Source organism: Hippoglossus stenolepis, chromosome 21, assembly GCF_022539355.2.
Source record: "Hippoglossus stenolepis isolate QCI-W04-F060 chromosome 21, HSTE1.2, whole genome shotgun sequence".
Lineage (NCBI taxonomy): Eukaryota > Metazoa > Chordata > Actinopteri > Pleuronectiformes > Pleuronectidae > Hippoglossus > Hippoglossus stenolepis.
Genome location: NC_061503.1, coordinates 5,475,157 through 5,500,766, shown reverse-complemented (window position 1 = coordinate 5,500,766; position 25,610 = coordinate 5,475,157). Strand labels below are relative to the sequence as shown.

The 25,610-nt window shown below is 39.8% G+C and overlaps 1 protein-coding gene across 4 annotated transcripts in view; it reads left to right on the top strand.

The window, feature by feature from the left end:
* Positions 1 to 25,610, top strand: part of LOC118100437 (zinc transporter ZIP11) — a 123,149-nt gene that overhangs the window by 48,130 nt on the left and 49,409 nt on the right. The window lies entirely within an intron of this gene.

Sequence of the window (25,610 nt, the reverse complement as noted above, 5' to 3'; positions counted from 1 at the left end):
TCAGGGTGAGAATTGATACCTCCAAGTGTGGGGCCATGGGTTTCTGCTTTGAAAATGGTTGATTGCTCTCTCTGGGTCAGGGGTGAATTACTGCTCCGAGTTAAGGTGTTTAAGTATCTCAGGGTCTTGTCTATGAGTGATGGGAAGATGGAGTGGGAGAGAGACAGGCTGATCAGTGCGGCACTGTACCAGACCATTGTTGGAAAGAGTGAGCTGAGCCACAAGGAAGAGCTTACGGTTTACCAGTCAATCTACATTCAGACTGTCACTTATGGTCATGAACTCTGGGTAGTGATCAGAAGAATGATGCCGCAGACACAAGAGGCCAAGAGGTTGGAGTAGAGCCGCTGCTCATTCAAAAGGAGACAGTTGAGGTGATTTGGCAGGTTGCCCCCTGGGCCCCTTCCATTTTTTCTTGACACAACCAACTGGGAGGAGACCCAGGGGTAGACCCAGAAATTGCTGGAAAGACTACATATCCCATCTGGTCTAGGAACACCTGGGATCCTCCAGGAGGAGCTCAGAATTGTGGCTGGAGAGAAAGATGTCTGAAACGCTCTGCTTAGCCTGCTGCAACTGCAACATGATGTGGGAAGCGGAAAAAGATAATTCATATGCAACCAAAACAAGCAATCTTTAAAGGACACTTTCACATTTGTCCTGGTCAAACAGTTAACATCTGCCATGCCTGTGGTTGACATTCAGCATTATTAAGTGCTTCATTAGATTCGAGGTGTTGGCAGTCATGAGTTATTTTCCTGTCACAAATATTTCACCCAGGAACATTGCTGTCAATTCAGTACACTGTTTATGCAAAAGTGTTTACTTCCAGACAGCTGAGAGATTAAAGCACAGCGACATCTGGACAGAATTGTTATTCTAGCCAGCAGCAAGCAGCTACTTAGCTCCAGATATACCATTTTGGTATCAAAACTTAGCTCCCAGTGCATGTTTTTACGTTGTAAAGTAGTTGGCAGTAGAGGGGTGGCTCAACACTCCTATAAGCCTCTTTGCTTGCCTTTTCTACTTTTCCACTGCCACACACACACACACACACACACACACACACACTCATGTACACACGCATAGATCCTCTCAGTAGATGCTCATGGCACTGCTTTGTCTGATCAAAGCTGTCCTCAAGGCCTCTTTGCTCAAGGAATACTTGCCCCATGCCCCCTTTCTGAAAGCTGTTATCTTTGATCAGACAAAATGGCCAATTCTCTGAGAAAGGAATTTCTGAAAGCTTAGTACAGAGGTGATAAATGCCACATGTCAGCGGGCTTTACAAGACCGCATTCTAGTCCTGATAAGCCCTCAGACACTCACACACACAGTGAACTGTAGTCTTCTGTATTACCTTAAAGGGTGCATCATGAAGCTCCACAATCTTTCAATTTAGCACGACCTTTAATAACATATGTGCATATGGAAATGAGCTAGGCCACATACCTGATTCTTAGCTGTTAAGCCTCAATTATACACCCTACACCAGTGATCACCAACCTTTTCGAGCGCAAGGTCACTTTTAATTCCAAACGTAAGCTGAGATCTACCACCCTGATATCTTCCAAGAAACCCACTTAGGATGGTCATATTTATAGTTTTTGCAATTTCTGTTAAAAGCTGAATGTACGAGCATAAATATACACAAAGAAAGGCAGTTGTGCAACTTTATCTATTCAATGCACAATATTCACATTCATATCAATTCATATTTACAGCATCTGTTCAGTGCACAATATTTAGCTTCATTTCAACAATATGTTCTGCAGAGGAGCTGCTACTTCAGCACAATGTTTTTACATAGGCTTTGCCTTGAATATGGCCATAAATATGACCTTTTCCTTGTATGAAAGTAGTCCCTTGTACTCAAATAAATACAAGTACTATACAGTATGAAGCTGTGCATCTTCCGCTACCGCAAATATTTCACATTAAAAACATTTTTTAAACAAAAGAATGGATTCTGTCAACAGAAATGCTGGAGTGCTTTTATTTTGAAACACATACAGAAAGTGGTTTTAAAAATGTAAAATGCATGTTTGTGACATAATTTCAACAGATAAGGATTCAAACTCAAGTGCAATATCATTTTCTCTGTTTATTCTTCTGTGAAACACAATGTTTATTTGTATATGACGCAAATGTATTTACAACACTTCCGAACCCGTTTCAAAGTAAAAGCACTCTAGCGTTTCACTTTCTGAATCCATTCATTTGTTCTAACGGGGCTTTGATTTTTACCGACAGACTGGAGGATGCACATCTCCATACCGTAGTGTCCTGGTGTTTAGTTAAGTACATAAACCGACTTGTTTTTAAGGCAATGCAGTTGATAAACCGCAGCCAGTAGCGGACACTCTGCCGTGTGAACAACAGACAACCGACACACAGCTGATCTGCGGCGCAACCGCAGCCTGTGTGTCCAGAGAGTTCGGGGATCGACAGTGAAGACTGCGAGATCGACCGGTAGATCGCGATCGACGGGTTGGCGACCACTGCCCTACACGAAGAGCTGCAAACACCACAGACATGATGGTGTTCTAGTTTTACTTCTCTCTGGTCCACTTAGAGTTTTCTTGGAGGAGTGTCTTACATATTTACATCATGCAAACTATAGCAGACCTTCTTGTTGTAGCAGATGTGGATAGTTTCCTGATAGCTCCTGTTCTTGTGTCAGAGAAATGGTTTTGTTTCTGCTGGTGGTTGGAAGCATTTAGGCTTGTTGCGCACCTCCCAACTTTTCTAATTTGCTCATGACATGTCCAGCGTAGCATGGATTGAGCTGGAGATTCTCAGATGGCTCCTGGATGGAGATAGCAGAGACTGTTGGTAAAGATCAGCCATTCTGCAGGAAACAATGGGGAAAAGGACTGCGACCACTTTGTCAAGGCAAAGAATTGCAAACAACCCCTGAGCTGTACTCCTGGAGGAAACAAGCCAGTGCCAATCGGTTTAGATTGTGTTGTTGTTTTTTTCTCAACGGTGACACCTACAGTTTAAATGAAGAGTGCACCGAGTCACCATGCCTCAAGCTTGAGTAAAGGTGTTGTCTTGACGTCACAGTTGGCGCAAAATGACCAATTCCTCAAGCATAACCGCAGCTTTACACTCCCCTCATATATGTTGTATTTTTCTGTAGAATCCAAAATAAAGTGTTTTCTGTTTCTAAATTAGGAATGTGGTTTGACATTTGTAAGCAGACTCTTCTCGTAAGAAAACAGAGATTTCTTGGAGAAGAGTAAATCTTATGTGGCGACTACTTGATTTACTAGTGGGTCTAACATCCAACATTCAAACATTGTAAAGTGCAACCAATAAAGTCATCCCAGATTTGTCAGCAATAATCCAACTTCTCTGCCCATCCTTTTAAATCAAATTGCTTTTCCCTCAGTAAGTAAAAGAACTTCGGTTTACACTTTGAATTAATGTAGCATAAATGTCAAATTAGAGTTGCCATAATTCTTATGGACCAGTTCTTAAAACCATGCAAGTGTTTTGAGGTTTTTACATCTCTATATACCACTCCTCCCACATGACTTTGACTGAGTATAATCCCCCCTGTTCTGTTTCTACAGGAGGTATATATATTGTATGGTCCTTTCACAAATAGGCAGGTCTATGCTTCAATCTTAATGCACTTGACTACATCCACTATGAGCCATTCAAAATCACTCCAGTACCATGTCAACCAAAAAGGCCCCTGAAGGTAGCAGCAGTGTAAACTTATATGGAAATCTATCATGTGTTTCGATCGTGCTTTGAGCAAAACTTACAGTAATAAGCATGTTTTCATTTTCTGGAATATTCTTTGCTGCTGCCAATTATCTTATATATCTCTGAGAACAGATTATATCATCTAACCACATGCTGTTTCTCACGCTGTCCTCGTCTTGAGCAGACCAATCTCTGTCTCATTGTGTGTCCTAGCATCACATTTATCTGACGCAGTGCCCTTTTTAAGACAAAATCATATTTTGTGCATTTGTCCCTCACACTTATCACCATATATTGACTCAAGAGTAGTGAAAATCCATCTTTTGACCTTTTACTTAGTTTTTCCCTCCTTACACACAGCTTTATACTTCATCCATGACAGTAATTCCTGAGACATGACAATAGTTTCATATCTATTTATTGAGTTACGTATTGATCTCGTATAATGACCTCTCTTTATCATGTAAAGAGGTAAAATGAGATTCAAGGACATAGAGAAAAGAAAACAGCTTCATGGGCAAGTGTGCTTAAGTTCCAAGAAGGACAAGGGGAAAAGGTCGACCATCAACATGTATTGTTGCAAAGAGACTGTCGTGTTTCCATTATGTGTCAATGACAGTGAAAAAGGTTCCTACTTATTTGCTATAGTAGAGGCTTATTCTATTATTTTCATTTCCCCACAGTACAAGTTGTTTTGTTCCTTCTACCTTCTACCTTTTATTTCTCATTTCATATTTCCTGCTCTATCATTCACTTTGCAAAGAATAAGCTGTAAGTTTATAGGACATCAGTCTTTCTGGCCTTGGAGCAAAGAAGACCTGCAGAAAGATGTCCATACAAATCACAGGCACAGCATTTACAAATGTCGGTACTCTTACAAATATAAATACACATTTGCAGATTCATTTTCCCATTCACAAATCACAGTATATCTTTGCATATTCTTCATTTAAATTACATATATTTATTACATAAGGTAGCAGCAGTGTAAACTTATATGGAAATCTATCATGTTTTTGATCGTGCTTTGAGCAAAACTTACAGTAATAAGCATGTTTTCATTTTCTGGAATATTCTTTGCTGCTGCCAATTATCTTATATATCTCTGAGAACAGATTATATCATCTAACCACATGCTGTTTCTCACGCTGTCCTCGTCTTGAGCAGACCAATCTCTGTCTCATTGTGTGTCCTAGCATCACATTTATCTGACGCAGTGCCCTTTTTAAGACAAAATCATATTTTGTGTATTTGTCCCTCACACTTATCACCATATATTGACTCAAGAGTAGTGAAAATCCATCTTTTGGCCTTTTACTTAGTTTTTCCCTCCTTACACACAGCTTTATACTTCATCCATGACAGTAATTCCTGAGACATGACAATAGTTTCATATCTATTTATTGAGTTACGTATTGATCTCGTATAATGACCTCTCTTTATCATGTAAAGAGGTAAAATGAGATTCAAGGACATAGAGAAAAGAAAACAGCTTCATGGGCAAGTGTGCTTAAGTTCCAAGAAGGACAAGGGGAAAAGGTCGACCATCAACATGTATTGTTGCAAAGAGACTGTCGTGTTTCCATTATGTGTCAATGACAGTGAAAAAGGTTCCTACTTATTTGCTATAGTAGAGGCTTATTCTATTATTTTCATTTTCCCCCACAGTACAAGTTGTTTTGTTCCTTCTACCTTCTACCTTTTATTTCTCATTTCATATTTCCTGCTCTATCATTCACTTTGCAAAGAATAAGCTGTAAGTTTATAGGACATCAGTCTTTCTGGCCTTGGAGCAAAGAAGACCTGCAGAAAGATGTCCATACAAATCACAGGCACAGCATTTACAAATGTCGGTACTCTTACAAATATAAATACACATTTGCGGATTCATTTTCCCATTCACAAATCACAGTATATCTTTGCATATTCTTCATTTAAATTACATACATTTATTACATAATCATTTAAAATAATATTGGGATCATATTGCTCTAAAGCTTTACAGTGTAAATCCACTTTTGCAGTGGCACACCTTCTGTTAAATTAATTAGCAGGAGTTTAGGCTTTTAAAGCACATATTTTGATGTAATAGTTGAATTCCGTTAGCTCTCACATGTTTGAAGTCAATTTCTTTGTTCAAATATTCCTTGTTTTCAAAATAGAAAAGATGAGACATTAATGAAGACAGAAGAGAAAATGCAGCAAGGGCTCTGGCAGGATGTGATCAACTTAGAAAATAATTAGCCGGCAGAATTGAGATGTGTCTCGTCTTTGTCCCCAAGCTAAATTAGCATCCATTTTACTCAGTGGGTGGTTGGGTGGAAGTGCTAATTATACAGAAAAAAGTCATGATAATTTCACACAATACTAAGTACATATAGAGAAATCAACAATCATGTCACTAATCCTTCCTTATTGTCGTTTTCAGGCACTAATGAGCCATTTTAAAAGAAAAATGCATGTCCCACTTTTATTTTGTAGCATAGACTTTGTAAAAAGACTCCCAGAACACTGTCCAGAAATGAAGCCAAAACATCCTAAATATAAATGTAGCTATATTGCACATTTGGAAACAGAGTCTGTGCAGTAGACATCGGGGGATAGAGCCCCGGAAGCGAGGTCCCACATACACACGCTCGACCAAATGCGAGTCAGTCTCAGCTGTTCCACCCTGTTTTTAATTAAAACCAAAGTTATTGGAAAAATTTGCACTTGAAGAGTGTTAATGCCAGAAACCATCTTTGCGAAAATTTTATTTGACTTTCTAGTTTTGTCCATCTCCCATCCACTAACATTGAAGAGGCGGAATTTACTTACTGCAGCCAGCCACCAGGTAGCAATCGAGATGCTGTATACAGCCTATGGTTTGAACCACCATGAATGTGTATTCTCTCCACTATAGTTGTGCTGTTGTGTCAAGCCTTTATTTCCCTTTATTGTGCATAACCATTCATTTTTATCTAATGTACTTGGTTTGATGAAATGAATCAGAAAGTGGAGAACCCTTCAAGCTAAGAAAATGGAACTGGCTCTAAGGATGAATAGAACTTGCTCTATGCACAGGAAAAAAAGCATTATTATATATGTGAAGTGTACAGTATTGTGTTGTGTTCCTTGCTCCAGCATCTAAATAGGATGAGAGTTTGAGGTATTGAATCCATATATGATGTTGTTTTTCTGTCTGTATCATTAATCAAAAGACGTAAAAGCAGCAGACATGCATCACGCAACTGCGCAATAAGCTGATGAAAAACAGGAAAGAAGTTGCTGCATGTTACAGGTCGAGAGGTACAAGGTAAAATCGATGAGAGGTCTGTCACACACTATGTGAAGGATGTGATAAATATGTTTCTCTGAAACTTTCACACCAGTTGGAGAAAAAAATGTTCGGTTAAAACTATTTTCTACTCCATTACTGAGCCTCCAGACACTAGCCATGCGTAAACTCGTCAAGTTTCATCGTCTTTCAGGCCTTTCCAGTTTGTTTTGTAGTCATCCACTACTGATACATTCCTGCAAATTCAGGACGAGGATATTGATTGATAAACTGCTCTTGTAAATTGAGTTTGGGTGTGTGGGTAAAATCTATAATAGAATATATATATTTAATAAAGTGATCCCAGTTTACCCTCATGCATTTTTTACACACCCCAAGGTTTCAGAAATATTTAGAAGGGGACACTTTTTCTTGCCTCTGCCTCTTTTATGCAACCTGCTCAAGTTGGACGTGTTTGCACCTTTATCCTGCCTCTTTGTTCTGGATAAATGATACTGAATGCTGGAAATTGCTGTCCCGCCTTCATCAAGATCGATGGATTATTGCCTGGGAAAATAGTGGAAAAAAACACTCCCCCATTTCCTTTATCAGATCTGTATCATAATGTAATGGGTTCTTGACCCATGTCCCATCCTTCCACTGAATTCTATGGAAATCTGCTTTGTATTTTAGGTAATCTAGCAGACAAACCAACCAACCAATGGACGTGGGCTAAAAAAAATTACCTAACCTGGCAACATGACTCCTTTGGCTCAGTGTCAACAAGAGAAGGTAGAATAATAAGGGGTCGACTTCACGCCGTAACAGCAGGAGCTCTGTATATAAGAGGCTATTGTCATTTTGATGTGCTGTGTAGCAGGCGAGGGCAGTTATGCGACCGGCAACAAAGGAACAAATGGGGCCAATGTTGATTTTCTTTCCGTTATTAGATGTAGTAACTGTTAACAAAATGAAGCGGTGAGTGAACATGAGCAGCACCAGCTGCTGGTCTTCTCTCTCTGCCTCATACTGTCTAACCAGTGTGCTGCTGTTTCCCCTCCTGAATCAGAAACTGGGATGATACAGGTGAATAATTGGGTGTGAAAGAGATTGCAGAGAAAATAAAATGTAGCTCACAACAGGAAATCTTGAAACTGCATCTGCTATTTGAAAGTTTCTTGGAAATACATGTAGTGCTCACAATCTATGGACAAATTTATAGACAAATGCATGAAGAGAAAATGGCACATGAATCTTTGGATATTTCACTTCAGCACATAAATAGACCCCGATGCATCACATCCTCCTTTATTACACTTTGTTGCCTCTATAAATGAGCTGCTGTGTTCTGTGACCAGAATGCACCTGAAGCTCAATTAGTCTCTTTAGTAGAAAATGCCAAGTACTAACCATGGATTCAGCTTTAGCCTTTGATCATTAGGAGCTGTATTTCGCATCTTAGCTGAAGTAACCTATTCCATCTGGACACTGCTGTGTCCTATAAAAGCATAAATCCCCATTTGTCTTCCCTCTGGGTCCTCTCTATGTTGATCTTTATTTCCCCCCTGGTTCCTTTTTATACCTAAGAGACCTGCAGCACTGTGTGTTTGTTAGTTAAATTGCTCCCTTGGTGCTGTATGGCAGACACGCACCAATTCTGAAACCCTACCCAATTTAGCTAATGATGGTATAAATTACACAATTGGCCTGACGGTGAAGAGATTGAAATGTCGCATTAAGATATAGTCTTAAATATTAGCAAATTATTGTCTTGCATTTGACAAAACAGCAATGCAACATTGCCTCCCCTAGCATGGTGGCTTTTTATTGACATCCTGTGTCTGGATGTTTGCTCACTGGCAAGATGGTTACAGTATATTGAGTTTCCAAGTTTCAGAGTTGAGAGTTTCTCAAGTTTCTCAACCTGGGTTTGCTTTGTGCCCCAGAGAGAAAGTGCAACTAAAAACTTTGGACAGCCCAAGTTGCAGGAGGAAAAAACTGTTCACTTCTGTGAATACAGTAAAGTTAGATGGGGATTTGGGGGAGATTTGAAAGGAAAAAAAGTCCCAAAAGTTACCAGGATGTCACATTTACTGATGTTAAGTACTGTAACCTGATGTTTATCTATTATAGCACCAACTTTTGACGCCATTCAATCTTCATTTTTGATATATGTGAGTGCAACAGCAATTAATTGTTTTTCTTTTCTTTTTGTGGACCAGCTCTATTTGTTAGTAGGTTAGGGTTAATGGTGGGGGTAGTTGTAGAGTGACATCGCCTCATACTTTGGGGACTCAGGTGGCCAGAACTACCTGATTTTGGCTGAAAAAGGAAAGTAAATTCTGTTGCAACAAATACCTTTTTTACACAAAAATTAGCAGGTATGCACAGTTTTTTAAAGTGGGTAAACCTTATAAAATAAGGCGATTTCCACATGGCGGAAACAGAGAAGCTCTCATCTTGCTGTCCTGCCAGTGTTGCATCTTGTTCCCAGGATGTAAAAAACAACAAGTACACAAACGTTCATGGTTATTTACCTGCCAACGCCAGGAAGTTCAATGTGCATCATTATTACACACCAGAAAACTACTAAAATAACGAAAAAATTAGTGTGTTCACCCGGGTGTCATGTTTCCATCCCTGCTGATCGGAGCCCGGGCCGATAAAAATACTGTTAAATTGGACCAAGAACAATAGTTTAACATAATGACTTTGCATGTTATATAGTTAATAAAAACATTGATCTAGTATTAAGTCATTCTAAACATAAACAACAACAACAACAAACTGCCCGAAAAGCAGTGGGAAATATGTAGGATCCCCTGTAAACACTCTTGCATGTTTCTTCCTGTGTGGAACATATGACACATGAAGTGAAGATAAAAGAGTGTATTCATGAGGAAGAGATAGACACTTGAGTGGGTTGGGTGCTGGACCCCCACGATCTGTTGCCATGCACACTCTCATTAAAAGCATTAATTATTCCAACCGGCATTCCTCTAATTACCCTTGTCGACCTGGTGCCTGTCGTGTGTTTGGTTCATTTCAATTGTGTGTTTGCTAACAGGCTGGACATCCTTTGATTTCACTGTTTCATGTTTTTTCAGGCTTGGTCTTCAAATCGCTGTCCGACCGTCTGATTGCAACATGTATTGAAAAGCTTTTTAAGAGGCAGATCAAAGCTATATAGCCGCTTGACAGCAGCATCTTTTTCAATAGAATTTCCAGACCTTCAATCTGCGCTTTCCATTTATGTGTTGTTCTCCTTTTCGCATCTTTTTCTCTGCTGGTTCAGGGTTGTCTCCTATCCATTTAAATGTTTGTTGAAAAACCTGGCACCACACAGATCCAAGTCGTGTCTGGGGTGCTGTGAAATTTGGCTCCAAGTCGAGGCTGTTGCAAATTTCCACTTTGGACTTAATTCTTACAATCTCTTTTCTTTTCGTGCTTTCTCGATGACATTTTAAAAAGAAGGGCTCCAATCAATTCGAATGAGTGGTGCGTAAGGGGGGGACCATATGGTTCAATTATAGTGTGTTTTAATAGTCTCTGTGTCTGTATTAATTGCTATATGTCATGATCATTTGTTTTCTTTACTCCTGTCAAACACGTGTTTTTACCACGTGCAGTATAGTAGCTTTCTGTAAGAATATTGTGAAACAGTGACATTTTCTCGATTGTTGTTGATGGCATCTTTCTACGAGGAGGATGCAGGGATGGACTCTGTATTCTTTTAGCCTGACAATGGCCACGTCTCATCTCAGCATATCCATCCTGTTGGCAGGTACAAAGTAATCAACCATCAGCCTTAGCAACTCTTGTCAACATTAGTGTACAATCAGGTCTCACAGGACCATTCACTCCTTTGTTATCTGTCCATTTTTGCACATAGGAGAACAGTTAAGCCTTCATAGAACCCATAATGCGGTCTTTAGGAGACACAACATTTTTTTAAATATCTGATGATGAATATGTGGTTATCTCGTCTTCTAAGATTTTTTCCAGTCGCACAAATATCGTAAAACACTTTGTTTAGTAGTGTATTGGTGATTGGATTTCGTGATTTATTGATTGTTGGCATTTCTGATGCCTACAAACTGGTTTAGTTTTGGATGTGATTGGGCTTCACTGGGAGAACTCAAATGCTCACAAAGTTTTTACTTCAGTCTCCTGTTTTATAATAACAAAACCTGTAATGAAAATAACTTAAGGCCGTGGCACTAAAGCGGGTTGTCCAATTATCAGAGCATCAGGGGTTTGACTCCTGGCTCGTATGTTCTCAGGCAAAACACTGAACCCCTAAATTACTCCTGATGTCATCACAGTTGGGACTTAGAGACAGAGTGCTAGATGTACTCTGTACATTTATATAGCGGTATAGTGGTCTGTATTTATATAGCCCTTTTCTAGTCCTGATGACCACTCACAGCGCTTTACAGTACAGTTTTACATGAACCCAGTCACACACACATTCATACAGTGCATCTATGTGCAGCACTCTCTCTATGAGAAGGGCCAATTTGGGGTTCACATGTACAGTATGTATTTTCAGTATGTGCAGCACTTTCTCAATTGTACTTAAAAGCTCACCCGTAGGTTTTTATTCAACTTTACCTTGCATGTATACAGTCATAAAAGACGGACAATATTCTCTTTTATTTCAAAAGAAAAAGTAATTGCTGTCATGCGAATACAATGCTTTGATTCAGACCACAGTTTTAGTGGGCTGTCCCTTTAATTCTGTGAAACACGTGCCCTCTCTCATGTCTCCAAGCCATTTGCCTTACAGGATGTCAGTTTGACATCATCATCGTCATTATCACCAACCCCACTCAGATGTCAACAGGATCCACACCTTAATACACACTCGTCTGATTGCGTGGGTGTGGGCTGTTAATGCCAAAAAAAATACCTAAGTCATCACCAGTCGAATAGCTCATTAATTCAGAGCTGGGTGGCAGACCAGGAGACCTTATTTAATGTCGCACCCCGGCTGCACACACGCACGCACACACGCACGCACGCACACACACACACACACACACGACTTCATGCTATGAGATGTGAAAAGAGCTCATGGGACCAAAGCTCGGTTCTAATGAAGCAGGACCCCCCCCTTCTCCCCCCCTCTTTCCTGCATGGTCCTCCTCACACACTGGCTGCTTTCACACCAAGAGGACAACCTCTGCGACTCATCTTCTTATTTTTTATTCTTTTTTAACAGTTGTGACAGAAAATGGTTACAGAAAACATTTCATGCAGACTTTTTTTTTTGTTTGGATGTGGTAAACTGGAGCTCCCAGAGTGAATCCACACCCCTTCAGTAGAAGACACGTATATGCGCGTCCTCATTTAAAGCAATAGCATTTCTACCGTTTAAAGAATCTGCTCAAAGAGGAGAAGAATCTGGACATTCTTCCGGGTTTTTTGGACATGTGGCTTTCCATAGAGGCGGCGATTCTTTTCTCGACCTCTGGTTCTTTTCGATAAATGGAAAGCAGCAGCGTTTCTGGACAGTCCCACATCTTACACAGGTCCTTGAACACGGCCTTGTGGAGGACATTGATTATATCTGGGGACATGTCTAAGTCAATGTCTTGGACTTCGGCCCATGTTTTTTCAAACAGGTATTGAGTGAGGTGTATTGATTCGTCACACAAGTTCACTTTGGACTTTGCATACACTCGAGTGACGAACTGGTCAATGACGAGATTGACATACATCTTTTTGCGGGGCTCTGCCCGTTCCGTTGCACTGTTGATCTCTGAGACCGGAGATCCTACGATGGGCTCAATCTCCATTAAAGCGGAGGTCACCCTCTTGGTGTAATCACCGGCCTGTTTTGAGAACCACCAGTTCATCAATGGCAGGAAATTGATCACTCTCTCCTTTATGTCCGCGTACATCTTTCTGTGGGACTTAGGAACAGACACTTTCGTCACTTCAGCTGGACTCGCCACTAAAATGTCAGTTGTGATGTACGTATAGAGGACATCGGTAAGGACGGGGGCGTTTGCAGGTGAAACTCTGTCCTTGGTCTCTGTCAGAAGCAGAGACTCCACACTATCCATCAGAGACTTGACTGACTCACTGCTCGGGACTTGGGTCTCCTTACTGAACTTCTTCCTGACTTGTGTCCCCATCTTGAGCATCGATGCTACCGCCAAAAACTTTGCAAAAAGCTTCTTGATCCTCTTCCCCACTCCTTTCCAAAACTTCTTGTGGCTCTTTGAGGATTTGGAGCCTCTACTCGAATCAGATGATCTGACGCTCTCCTCTTCATTAATTATCTGATAGATTTCATCTGCAGCAGCTTTAAACTCCAGAGAAGATTCAGATATCAGCCCACTCAGGTTTCGTCCACAAGGGCTCGATGATGTCGCTCACCTCCTTCCCGATGATTTCCTGGACGGCCTCACTTGTCCTATAGTCACTGCTGCGGACTGATGATTCTGAGGATGTTCGTCTGTCAGAGCGAGAACTGCGTGATGAAGAGTCAGTGCGTGAAGAGGTTGGTTTCCCCCTAGGGAACTCGTTTATCAGCTCAAATGTCTTTTGACTGCGTAGTTTCGGCTTGAACAAGCCCTCGATGTCGCCGGCAGATTTCTTCAACACTTTGCAAACACAATTGACCATTTTCTCAAGTTTGTTGGCTGTGGTCTGGTGACACTGTGGCAGTCTGGTGGAGCATCCGCTGGTGGAGCATCCGCTGGTGGAGCATCCGCTGGTGGAGCGCTCAGACCAGTGGGAATTGACCCTCTCTGTCATCTCCTCTGCAACCAACTCAGTGAGTTGATCCAAACTCACAGACTTTTTTAAGCTGCCCGGTGCTAAACTCTGACGGAGAGCGTCTCCCAGACTGGACTGGATACTCTCCGCAGTCAAGGGAAAGTCGTTGTGTCCATGTGCTGTGATCAGGTCTGAGGACACAGACAAAGTCATGTTCAGAAGAAGTTCTGCCAACAGAAACTTTGTGACGTTGTCTGGTGTTTCTGATTTTAACAGTTCCCACTGCTCCGCAGTCAACTTGGTATAAAGATCCTCAATCTGCATGCGAATAATTTCAACTGTCATGCTGGGAAGCTCCAATGCATTAGATGTATCCATGGTGAATGTCTGTATTGCAGTCTCCTCCATATCTGGGTTTAGGTCTATTTGATCCGTTTCTTTCCACTTAGCGCTGCTGACCAAGGTAGTACAAAACGCCCTTGATATGGAACATGAAGGGTATCTTCTTCCAACCATAAGTCATATAGACACATCAGAGACATGATAAAGAACCAAAGACAATTTTAAAGATCTCAAATAATGTTGAAGATCAAAGCCACAAAAAGATTGTCACTCTAATAGAAAGCCCGGCCTCTTGTTCAAAGACATTGTTATTTTAAGGGCGTTTTCAGTCATGAATTGCGGCGGATGTCCGAGCCTCTTCTTCTTCTCTGTTTGGTTTATTGGCGGGTAGCAACCAACGTCAAGGTGCATTACCGCCTTCCACTGTGTGTTGAACCCCCCCGCACAAAATATTTTATAGAAGAGTCAGTGGAGCATGTAATGCTTCACTTTAATAAGTGTGTTCGAGAACGAGAAAAGCTCAAGAGGAAAAGTGCAAAGCAGAGAGGAAGAACTAAGCTTGGAAATAGTAGTTACCTTTGGAATAGGGAGTATGTTCCATTAGCTGAGGGAGACAGGTTTGACAAACTGATTTAATATGAGCTAGATAACTCTGATATACACTCCAACACAGGAGGTTGTCACCCACCACGCAACTGAACGAAGGAAAAGCTATCAAATATCAAGGGTAATAAGAGATACGCTACCGAATGGGGAAGAAGAGGAAGTAGGATATTGAAACACACAGTAGAGGGCGGTAATGCACCTTGACGTTGGTTGTCACCTGCCAATAAACCGAATAAAGAAGGAGAAGAAGACTTGGGACTGGACTTTCTCTGGCGATCGTCTTTCACACGTGAAGAACGCAGCAGGAGGTCCTGGGCTCAAACTCTTAAATTCAAGGAAGCACAACAACGAGAAACAGAAAGTAAATCTCGACGAGTTGTGTTTCATGCTGTACTTTTCTTAAAATAAAAAAACAGATCAGAGATCAGGAAGTGTGTGTGTTGTTGTGATGGACACATGTTTGAGTAGAGTAGAGAAGCTGCTGTTAAAACAAACCCACATTTCTTCATGAGTACTGGCAGAGAGGTCTGTGGATGGAAAGCTACTGTTGGTCCAGTGTGTGGAGTTGTCACAGGGAGTTGGTGGGCGTGTCCGCCTCACTCTTTGTTGTTGTGGTTGTTGTGTATGTGAAAGTTCAGTGTTCAGGCTCCACGTCAAAACACTCTCAGTTTGTATCTGCACTCTGAAATCAAGGTTCAGAATTTAAAGGTAATAGCTACGACCACTGGGCAGAGGGTGTGCTTGCCACATTCACTCACTCACTCACACACTCACACACACACACACACACACACACACACACACACACACACACACACACACACACACACACACACACACACACACACACACACGTCCTCATCTGTTAGGTGTGGCCATAAGTCTTGATAAATGATGACATGTCTGCTTTTTATGAAAAATCACTTCAGTGTGTTGAGGTGTTGCACTACAGTTGACAGTCTGCTGTTATACTTGTGTGACTATACTGTATTTCCTCAAATAGATCTAAGGGGGCTTTACTTTATTTGGTTAACAAAATTGTGTGTTAGGTGTTTTTGGGCCCAATCAAACTGAAACAGGTTTCGATTTGTTTGAGGTGTTGTTATTGGAAATTAACCTTTGTTCAGACCTCGGTCTAGACTTTCAGGTATTAAAAAAATCCTTATTTATCTCAACTGCAGAAGGTAACAGGCTTGTATTGAAGGCAGATCTTTATATCTGATTCCCCTTGTTTGTCAAGTATAACTGTTTGGGTTTGATTAGCTCCCATTTGTCCTGTTAAAATTTCTACATGTCACTCTTAATTGAAACCCTTCCTGTAACAATTTCAAATTAAGAGGCCTCCAGCATTTCAGCAGAGTGATGAACTTAATTAAAGACATCAAAGCAAAATGAATACACGTGTTGTGTGACAATGAAACAGGACCTTGTTTTGGTGCAACCTTTATTTGTTTGCTTCCCCTGACTATTGGAGACCCAGCTTGATTGACCGTCAGTTTTTGTTCAAGGAAATACAGTATACATGTATAATATGTACATATGTACTATATGTGTACATGCATGTGTGATGTATTTCGCCTGTGGATTTAAAGGTTTAGTGTTGCTTCTGTGCTTGTATTTGGTAACGGTGTTTACCATGAGGCAGTAATCGTGGTTTTAAGGAATGCAGATTTGCTATTGGTGGCCTCATTTTCTGTCATTAATTTCTATACTCTGTAGATCTCCTTCCTCTACAACCTTTCTGATTCATAGGTTCTTTGTTATCATGACACAAACTTACACAACAGAAAAGTGCATTTGCATCTGTCACTGAAATGTTGTTTGAGGACATGGAAGGCAGCAAGAACAACCACGGGGAAACTGTCTGTTTAGAAAACGTACTAAGGTTTGCAAGTTAATATAATGAAAAAGAGAATATAATGCAAAAGTTATCACTAGCTAGGATACAAGAGGTACTTGTGAGCGGATGTTCTACAACGTATCACTTGCTTACTTGCTGCATCTCTACATGTATAGTAACTTTAACCTAGTTTCAACACAAGCCATCATTCTCAATTAATTCTGTTTCTGAACATTAATGCTGTTATTCAGTTCCTTTTAATCTATTGTAAAAATGAGCTGAAATACACAAAATATTTCATTACAGAAGCTGCTTCAGAATACAATCACCTCATGTTTTAGTGAAACACTTTAATGATCCCTGACAAATTGCTTTGTTATGTTTGCAGGAGAGAGTAATAGGTCAAATGTAAAAAAAAAATGTTTTAGCACAAAGCAGATCCAGGCTCCTTACTCCTCTGGTGGGGAAGTCCACAAACATGATACTGGCAAGAGTGTAGGGAATCTTTTATTAGATATGACATAGCAGTATAGGGAGATGCGTCACTTCTAATTTGTACAAGGTATAAACTCTTCCATCGTTCTCTTCATTGGTTTGTACTAATTCTTATGATATTTAGCCTAGCTGTTTTGAATAAAACCAGTGCGAGTAAGATGAGAATATGTCTAACAATATTTAGTATGCAAGTCTGCATGCTACACATGTAGAAGGGGCCACCAGTTCCCTAACTTAGTTTAGTCGCATTCTTCTTCAAACTAAGAGTCCAGGACGAGAAAAAGTACAGTGACTGTGTTTTGGTCTGTTTTTTAGCTCAGTAATTTAGAGGGATTCGCAGCCATTTTACATGTCTTTAGCATAATAATATCAAAATGGACACCCAAAAAATCAAGTCACATTTTGCCAAGAACACTAGGCCTATGTAGTTATTAGCTTTTTGCTTTGTAAACTTTAGTAAGTTAGAACTTGGAAAGACTGACTGCATGTGGGCATGAACGCCACTAATGTATATAAATGGATGCAGATAAAATATATGTTGACCAGCTCAACACCTGATTTGGACGTTGCAGGGTCTGGCCACATTCCCAGTGACCCTTCTGATCAATCAAGGGAGATACACTGGATAGGTCGAGCACTGAGCCATTTAGGAAAGAGTCGTCTATCCTTCTTGCTTGGTTGGTAACAGCTCTATCTTTGTCTTAATGATGGTTGAAGCCGTCCCGTTAGGCCTCACTTCTCAATTTTAAGCTTTACTGAACCCTCTTTGCGGTTGGCGCTGATCCCTGTGACTCTGAAGCTAAATGGACCAATTAATCACTCACCACAGATATGTTTTTCAGCTGAAACAAAATTCTGCGTTGTGTGCTCTCCCTGCTGCTGTCATGTAAGTGCATCCTAATTTGCTAGCTGCCAGCCTAGGAATAATGGTCTGGTTTAGAAAAAAAAAAGGCCCTCTGTCTCATTGTTTCCTTCCCTTTGATTATTTCTAAATGTCAGGTGATCAGTCAGGGTGGAAGGGGCCATTGAGCGGCTCTACGTCTACAGCCAGCACCATTGGCTAAAATGTCCGTCAGTGATGAGGATGAGTGGCTGGTAATTTGCTGCAGAAACAAAGCACCGTTGAACACTTAGATGCAAATGAAACCATTAAAAAGGCAAATAAACGAGGGAAATGCATTATAGTGCTCTACTCTTTATACATACTGTATGCATTTATCTGAATAGCTTTTTGAATGGAGAGTTGCATTTCTGTGGTGATTACAGTGTCGGGGGCTTAGCTAATAACAGGGTTGGTGACCTCGCTGTCATGCGACAGGTGCGAATTTGGATCGGAGGTGCTTTCTTTAGAAACTAACATTCGGAATCAGTACAAAAGTTGAAAAGCCTTTGAAAAGGGAAGTCACATGTGGCCCAGTTGCGAGTAAAAACAAATAAAATGACTGTCGAAGTTGTTCGACCTTGAATTAAATAACTAACCAGAGGTGCAGTTTTCTAAGGTGGAAAATAACAAACTCATTAAATTGCTACATCCAGACTTTATATGCCTTTTGATCCCAACTTGTTTCACAAAATTGTATCTCTTTGTAAACTTGGCAAATGAGTCTCTGGTGGCTGTATTGGAGGTGTTGGGTTGAAAACAGGTGATTATGTTGCTAAAAATACAAATGGACAAATAATATGTGATTAACTGTGCTTAGTTTACCAGTGTTTTGTCGATGAGCACCTGTGTGTTGAAAAGAGCAGCATTACTGAGAAGCTGATATAGTTGCCAGATTACAATTCTACTTTGTTTACAGGTCATACTTGACAATACGGCTGAGTGTGTTACTACTGTGTGGTTGAAACCAGGCTGGCTTCATGCCAGTCTGAACAAATTATCTTCCTAAACTACTTTTTGGCATCACTCCTGAGATGCAGGTGGCAGATTGATTTGCCAAATATGGATTAAAAATGTTAATCTTGGAATTCCCACCCCAACAAACCGCCATCAACAATGTGTCAGTCCATCTCTTATATTCACAATACACTCCTTTAAGTAATTCTTAAATGCTCATTTTAACTATGCAATCATGTTGGTATAATGGTGATAATAATAACAATAATACAATGTATCGCATTCTTCTAGACACCCAAGGACACCTTACAATACAGTTTATCATAAACACATGAATAGTAAAAGTAAAACCAAGCTTGAAAATCAATTAACAGACACAAACACCTATAAATAATTTATATAACCCAAGATCACTATGGTTCTGTTAGTCCCTGCAACATACATAAGTATACAGTAGTTTATATACAAAATACCGCAGAATTATCATGTTGGCAGAATATTACTCAAAAGAATAAAATTATGCATGTGTTTGGAGCTATTTCTAGGCATCAGAAGAGGAATATGAAGCGTAGTTTTCACCAATATCAAAATACCATCATATTTTTGCTTATCAACATCATGTTATCAAAAGTATCAGGAATTTGAAAAGATTGCACAAGAAACTGTCCATTCTGAAGAAAGAACCCCCACAGAGTTGCAAAGAAATACACTCTTTTGGTAGTGTGAGATTTTATAAAGTTGGTTACATCTGACAAATTCTCAGGTGTTGTGTAGTTTCTTAAATTGGTTCAAGATTTTGGATCTACGAAGGAGTTGAACTCGACGAAGCATGGGTTCTCCTTGCTGGATATTTCCTATTTGTTTTTTCTAATAATAGTAATACTTTTTAATTTCCAACTTCATTCTATTAGTATTATGAATATATCCTCAAATCTCAGGATTTGTTTTCTTCAACATGATCCTAATTCTTCAAAGTTTACACTGTCAACAGGGTGAAATACATTTTTGTGTATAGACCAAAATCTTTATATTTCTTCTATGTTTTTTTACATTGTAATGTGCTAAATATCGCTCTGATTATGAGCATGATACTTCCCTAATCAATTCAAGGAGGTCGACTACCTGGGAGGAAATATTCCGTTTTTACATTTTACGATTTTACACTTGATTGTTTGGGTACCAGTTTGGTTGTGGGTGTACTTGCCAAAGTTGGTCTTCATAATTAAATGGACTGGGCTCTGTCAATAGTCTGAAGTGGAGATAGTAGGAGAGCTTATATGAGAGCACACAAATCATCTCTGTGTGTGTGTGTGTGTGTGTGTGTGTGTGTGTGTGTGTGTGTGTGTGTGTGTGTGTGTGTGTGTGTGTGTGTGTGTGTGTGTGTGTGTGTGTGTGTGTGTGTGTGTGTGTGTGTGTGTGTGTGTGTGTGTTCTATTTTTACTTTATACTCCTCTTCCTTAACTCCTGCCTTCCTCATCAAACTGTGTCACACATCACCTGACACGTCTGTGCCACTGCAGCTTTCACACGGACTGAATCACACAAACATCAGATAGCTGGAATACTTTCATATGGAGTCCTGCGACAGCACATGAAGATCTATTCTATAAAGACGTCAGCCGAGCTCTTCTTGACTCCAGGAGTCGAGTGGGCAGATATGCTGAGCCGAGCTGATAATGCACTTAAATGTTTTTTTTTGAGCCGTAAACTAAGTTATATGACTTTTCTTTAAAGAAATACATAAATGCTGGTTTTAAAAATCACATTTATTACCAAATTAATGAAAAATCTACATGTATGGGTCCCGGTGTTTCAAACAGTCTCAACAAGAATAGCAATTGATCTGATTTGAGGCAACATGAAATGGGCACAGTTTATGCATAAAAAGAGTTTGAAGAGCTGCCAGGGAACATGCATTGATTTTGAGCCAGTGAGCCTCCACTATCAACACCTCCAGCTGGGACTGTGTCCAGAGCTATGATGTGGTGTAAGAAAGAGTTTGTGGCTGCCTTCATTCTGCTGAAAGGTCAAGAGGGGGGTTTGTCTCATGGCTCACATCAGTGGGTGTGTTTGTCTTCAGCGTTACATGCTGAAAATAAATTTGGCCAGTAGCCTGCATCTGTTTTGTTTTTAATATTCTATAATAAACACACAATAAAACTGTCGCTCGTCTAATAGTAAACCAAGCGAGAACTCCAGTAGAAAAACGTTCAATTGTATATTGTATATAATATATTAATACACATAGAAACAATGTTTTCAGTTAAGAACAAGTTAAGCACATTACTCTAATTAAAATCTTAACTTTATAATACCTGAATGTAGGGTTTAATGTTGTCTAATTGTGTGTAAGATAGGACATATGGGCTTTGGGAGGAGGTGTAAACATGCTGGAAAAAAGTAGCCTAAATTTAGAATTTAGCATTAATAACAATAATTTATATGGACCCAACCTGTCTTGTGTCAGACAGTCCAGACTTTTGTTGGTATAATGGTGTAGTAAATGTTAATACTAATACTAAATACTAATAAATCATGGTTTAAATGTCAGAGTCCTTGGCAGCAGTTTACCATCTTTTAATGGCTACTTCCAGCAGGATAATGCTCCTTGTTAATCCAGACCAGCAGTTAAGTAAAGCATTCAGACTTGTATATAACCCACACATGTGAACAATCATGAAGCAAATTCAGCTTTATTTTATTAAAAACATTGACTTTAAAATATTCACTGCAGATTAACCAGGTAGGATGAACACAAAGTTTTCTAACTTCAATCTGCATCATAGACTGTTTATAAAAAAGCCCTGTACACAACGTCCAGCACACAAACAATAAAAAGTGACAGTATATCGTAGAACTTTTTGAGGAGGACTCACTAATGACTAAGGAGCAGCTTTTTTTCCTCTATAATAATAATAACAATAATAAGAAGACGACATCGTTGTCCATCAGACACCATGTTAGTGGGAGCTTTCCGACTGCACGTGCAGGTTTAGAAGCTGCACTTAATCTTATGTTTCCCCTCTGAGGGAACGGTTAAAGAGGGAGACAGAGGTGACATCCAGTGATCAGCAGAGCCAGACTGCTGCTGAGAGTGTCTTTAATGGTGAGCTTGGACCCACTGACAAGGTTGTATCATGGATCATCTCCGAAGACCAGCATGGGTTAATAGCATGCCCTCAAGAAGGTGTACGAACTGTCACATCATCATGACACACACACACACACACACACACACACACACACACACACACACACAGCTGAACACACACTTACTCAGACATGCACATTCACTATCAAAAACACTGTAGCCAGATAAATAAGAAGCATGCTGCATATTTTGCTCTGAGTAGCAGACGCATGTGTTTGGCCATGACAACAGTGAATAATTTGAAGGATTTGTCTCCTCAAGCAGTCTCTAAAATAAACATTTGAAGCAACGCTGAAATAGTGGATGCAAAAAGAAAATCCATGTGTTTGGATGGGTGAAACTATAGATTAACATCCACAGGAGCCCTTCGTGTCCCGAGGTCGGGTCGCATTCAGTGTTTACGACCCAGCAATCCCCAAATGTCATGCACCACCTCACTCATCGGTTTATGCCTGAACTTCCTGTTCTGTTTTTTTTCTCTGCGGCATTCTTGGCTCCCTCCCTCTCGCACACCTCATTGCTGCTGGCGTAAGTAATGAGCAAGAATGACAAATACAGACTGTGCTGAATTCATGTCTCAGACACAAGATCCACAACAATATTATCATTATTTTGTTTCCAGAATTTTGTCTCTCACCTTTATTAAAAGATATTCATTTGATTTTTTTCTCACATCACCCTATATTTCAGAGCAAAACCACACTGCAGTGCATTTAACAAGGTTTCTCCTCCCTCCTTCCTTCCACTTTATGACGCTAAGCAACGATAAAACAACCTCTGCCAACTCTGGAAGATATTCAGAGCTTCACAGGCTCAGTCTAGAGACTGTGCATACAACAACAATTGTCTGGGCGCTTCAACATGCTCGATCTAAAGGAAAGTGATTAAAGGAAAGCAAAACAGAAACTTGGCAATACTGTTTCCAGCGGGAGACTGAAGTCAGCCGAAGGAAGCTTCTTTGAAACCCCACCAAAAACTATTCTACACTGCTCATCCATGCAGCAGACCCCCAAATATAAATGTAAATTTATAAATCACACATCCTCATCATTTTTACTCATTTTCTTTGACCTCATTGACCTTCCTTAGCAATGGTTTAAACCAGCCCCTAATACCTCCTTGGTAGTAGATTTAATTTTAATATGCATAGCTTTATCTAATGCTATAAAGCAATAACACATGAAAGCTTCCGCAGGGAGTGAATGTTTTTCATAAATGTATATTTCATGTTTTCCTGGGAACGCAGAGGATATATCGTGGTTTTATTCAGTGGATCCTACTTTATCTCTTTAGAAAAAAACATTCCTATGGTGATTACGTCTGTGCAGGAGAAAGGCTGAAAAGCATATACTTAATATGAATAATACAATATTTATTAAGTGCATTTTGCTGTATGATTATTAAGCTCCTGTCCAGTTATGTAATTTCAACTGTTCACTTTATTAAAGATAATGTTTGTTTCTACATCTGAATTTCGAATTAATTTGTAATAAATTTTTAACATCCTATGTTTTTTCTATCACATGCAAAGCACTTTGAACTACATTTGAATAGTTTGAAAGATGCTATATAAATAAAGTTTGATAGGTTGTTTTTTTAGTTTATTGGTTAATTTGTAAATGTATTGATTGTTTGATTGGTTGATAGTCAAATCTCACATAAATAACATTTGAGGATAAAACAAAAAAGTATAATAATAAACTTTATTTATTTAGCACTCTTCAAAAAATAAATTCCATTCCAATTCATAAACAAACAACAATCAGGAAGATTGTAGACTTCTAGAAGGAGTACATTCTAAGGTACTGAGCATTTTCAATATTCAGTTTTTATCGCTTTATTTGGCTGGTTTGGTCTATGAAAACAAAATAAAATGCACATAATGCAGAAAACTGGCATTCCTTGTTAAGTGTTTTGTGTATTTGTTGGCTCCAGTTAGTGTCTGACATCTTAGATTTTTTATTATTTTAATGGTTTTGACCTGTCGGACTTCGTTTTCTTCTCCCAGGAAATGAGACAAACTTTAGACAGACTCCTGCATTAGAAAGTGACATTATTGCGAGCAAAGCAATGAAATGAGTGTTTAGATAGTTTATGCAAAGTAATCTCACTGGGCTGTCACACTGTCCTCTGGTTAGTCGTCTTCCTGCAGAAAAATGTTGTCCTTAATTACTTCTCTGCATTTTCAGAATCATTGAAAGAAGTCACACATTATATCTGCTAGTAAACACAAATGATGATTCACTGCCTCACTAACCACGTTAACATCCTGATGCCTTTAGAGTCAGTAAATACTTTAAAAACGTAAACCTGCAGATAATGAATAATCATAGACTGTGTATTTAGATGGATGATGTGTCTTCACGTCCTCCTGTTGTCGAAAAAAATACATCTTGAGCTTTTGACGTTATTGCAGCCATAGTCTGCCTCCCAAAATCCCCCCCAACAATAGAATGCCAGTAGTGTTTACGATGAAATGATCCCGCAATAGCTGGGGCTATTTGAGTGCAAGCTCAGGGTTTTGAGAGAAAGCTTTGCAAAATTTTAAAACAAAAAGTCCTGATCTCAAACAGAAAGACCAATCTCTTGAAAAACGCTTATCAGAGTCATTGGAGTAGCGATCAAATAACAAGCAATTAAAACCAAACTTATTAGAAAACTGAACACTTAACACCAGTGTGATAAGAACTACCTAAAGTGACAGAAACTATCTTTTTCTAGTTTTGTCCATGTCCCATCCACTAACTTGGAGGAGGCAGGGTATAAGACCAATACTGCAGCCAGCCACCAGGGGGCGATCAAGACAAATTTGGGTTAACTTCTCCTGAGTTGTCATGTCATCCATCTTCATTTACAGTCCATGGATCAGATTGACTGAAATGGCTGATGTCATGTCTTGGTTTTATATTTCACTGCTCATATTGTGACTGGAATCCACAGCACAGATGGGATCACCGTCATCATCCCTCTCAATGTTGAGTGTGATGGTGTGAGAGGCTGTTCATTGGAAACAAACAGATGTTGACTGACAGGTGGCGGGTAGGATTTTGGGCCATAGGATCAATAGGTATTTGAATATAGCCTGGATTTACCATCTGTTTTCAGGTGGTAAATCCAGGTTGAAATAGATTTGATCCGATGTTAATTAAACTCTCCACTTCCTTCAGCCACTCAGCTCGACAGGAGCGTGTAGAGAGTTGGCAGTAAAGCAGTGCATTAACATTTCATTTGAATTTAGAGTGTCAAGATTCATCCATCAAAATGTTCTTTCTCGTGGAACTATCATTTCATCGACGTTTTGATGTAAAACTGCAGAGGATTCAGAATGTGGATTGTAGTTCTCCGCTGTGGGTTTTCAATGAGGCAGCATTTACATTTGTATTGCTTCCTGAGGCTTAACTCTGCACTGAGATACTGTAAACCTACATGGCAAAACATCACACAACATCCACTACCTCACTGATGATCACACCACTCAGTCGACTGCCGTAGGATTGGAAAGGCGTGATTTGTGTTGTCACAAGTGTGAGGCAGTCTCACAATCAGGCAACGTAATGACATCCACGAACATCGGAGGAATTTAGTGAACATCCTGGTTTGGTCAGAGGATGATTCAGAGCATTACAGTGACAGT